At 44.0% G+C, this 2,500-nt stretch overlaps 1 protein-coding gene across 3 annotated transcripts in view; it reads left to right on the forward strand.

The window, feature by feature from the left end:
• Positions 1–174, forward strand: part of pacs1a (phosphofurin acidic cluster sorting protein 1a) — a 39,253-nt gene extending 39,079 nt beyond the window's left edge. For all 3 annotated transcript variants that reach the window (XM_036524344.1, XM_036524346.1, XM_036524345.1), the window contains exon 24: positions 1–174. This exon is cut by the window's left edge and continues 1,933 nt beyond it. The gene's annotated coding sequence lies outside the window, so the exon portion shown is untranslated.
• Positions 175–2,500: the final 2,326 nt, after the last annotated feature.

Consider the following 2,500-nt stretch of genomic DNA (forward strand, 5'->3'; position numbering starts at 1 on the left):
TCCTGTCAAGTTGGAAATGAGCCTTAAAACTCCTTGGAAGATGAGGACCAGGACATGCAACTTTACTCGACATGCAGTAATCAGTCAGTAATGTGAGTGGAAGGGGTTTTAGCAAGCTGGCCAGAGGGGGGCGCTCCATCACAGTTTGATCCTCTACCAGCTGTGCCTCCAGGCGCCTCCAGGCGCCTCCCTCTCCGCCTCCTAGCCAATCACAGCTGGGGATGGACTGCCAGTGCTCATTTGTTTGCCGGCCACAGGCTGCATCGTCGGTGCTGCAGTGCTGGTGGCATCAGCAGGTAACTCACTACTGCCTGGAGTGAGACCTGGGGCTCCTGGGTGACTCAGCTGGGAAGGCGCTTGTCTCGCGTGCAGGTTGAGCCCCACGACCTGGGTTTGAAACCGGACTAAGCTGGAGACAGGTGGGTGGACAGTTTGGGAGGGGGGTGCTGCCGCACTGCTGCACAGGAGAGGCAGCTAAATGCTTTAGTAATGGGCAGGAGAGAGGACCAAACGGCATGGTGATTGAGGTGGGGTGGGGGTATACCTGTATATGTTAAATGTTTTGTAATGTTGTTAATGAAGAAAGAAAAAAAGGTGTAAAAGGTGATTTATAAGTGTTCCTACTCAATGAATCTGGTGTTCTGTATGAAGGCGTCTTGAAAGTCAGAGCACTCCATGAGACTTTCCTCTTTTAATGTCCTTTTACCTGCTGTCTCTTTCTCTCTCTACCCCTCCCTGCCCCCCTCCCTGGAGAACATGCCTCCTACAGCAGTTCCATTCAGAATTCTGTGTTGGTAAAATATGCATGTACTGAACACACTGCCAAAGCATAGAATCAATACCAACAAATACCCTTATAAGAGCAATGATAGCATTGATTATTAATGTAATTAATAAATAAATGATAATGAAAATAACATTGAACTCCTCTCTCTCCCTCTACATCTCCCTCCCTCTCTCTCCTCCTCTCTCTCTCCCCCTCCACTCTCTGTACATCTCCATCTACTCTCTGTCTCTTTAACTAACCTTAGAAATCACTATCCTTGTTAATAATTATAATTCCACTATTAATTCATGTTTTATCTCCTTGTCCCTCTTTACCTGTTTCTCTCTCTCTGTCTCTGCACCGGTGCTCCTAGTTTCCTCTCTCTCTGATGCAGTACCGCTGTCTGAGGGGAAGCACTGTGTTTTCAAGGCAAAGACTTGCTGCATTCTCTCTGAATTCAGCTGTCCAGCCCGCCATCTTTAAATGTGTGAAATTAGATAAGTACTTGACAGAATCTGGGCGTTATTTGATGCAACGCTGATTCCGCTGTTGTGTGGGTTTCAGTCACGCCGAGAACAGTGACAGTGATTTACTTGAAAGGGTGAGCTGAAAAGCACTCCCCTTTCAGAAGGGCCGGACTGACAATCCCTCTGGGGCTGGTAAAAGAACCTTTAAATGTTGTCTTGGAAACACTTGAGCTTTAAACTTTATGAAAAAATAAATGTAAGTATTTGCAGAGTTGTAAGTTTTACTCCAAGCTTGTGGGTGTGGTGCAAGTGTTCTTCAAAGGCGTTGCTCTTGCCATTTTAAGTGGTCGCCCATTTTAACGCTTGTACAAACAGTACTATCACAGAAAACAAAGGCTTGTAATATAGCTTTGAGTACATTCTTCTATGGATTTTTTGTATTTGTTGGTTTTTTCTTTTTGTAGTACTGCTTTTTCATCAATCGGAAAAAAATTGTTAATTGCAGTTGTAAGTGGAAATTACCTTTAAGGCTTGAAAATAAATTTAAAAAGTAAATAAGTCAATGAGCTGTGCCGTCTTTCTGTACAGTCAATACTGCTCTGTAGTGCTAGAGGGCGCTCCATAGGTCAAACTGGAAGCTGTTCATATTCTGGAAATGCTTCACAGATGTGAAAGCAGGTATGGCACTTTTACTCCATATTGACCCAGAATTACATTCAGCAGTAACTGTATCGATCAACGTGAATTTCTTGCGTGACTTTATGTCCTCGGTGCTGTGTCAGAAATAAACAGACTTCCTGGTAAGGTAAGTGTGACTTACGCTAACTGGAGTTCCTGCCCTTTACCATTGACCTCTGCTGTCTACCTTTGTCGTCTTTGCCTCTCTGCCATTCTCTTTTCCTTTCTTTTGCTGGCTGTATCAAAGAGATGCAATAACAATGTCCTACCACTAGAGGTCAAATTTGCACCAAAATCAAGGCTCTGCCTTCTGAAGTACACCGTCTGTCTTTTCCTTTATTTGCAGTATGTCTTGCTTCTTATGTAGCCTCTTGGCAAGGTCATTGTAGTAAAGGAGAACACGCTCTCAATTAACCTACCTTGGTTAAAGAAAAATTGACAGAAATGTATTGAAAGAGCTCAACGTTTACCACACACAAGGTGTGCATCTGTACCCTTACACTATTTGTATGTTTTCGTGTCTTTGAGCCAGCAGAGACCTACCTGTGAAAAAAACAAAGTTCTCCAGAGGTTTCTTTCTGCCAAAGGT

This window comes from Megalops cyprinoides, chromosome 3, assembly GCF_013368585.1.
Source record: "Megalops cyprinoides isolate fMegCyp1 chromosome 3, fMegCyp1.pri, whole genome shotgun sequence".
Taxonomy (NCBI): Eukaryota; Metazoa; Chordata; class Actinopteri; order Elopiformes; family Megalopidae; genus Megalops; species Megalops cyprinoides.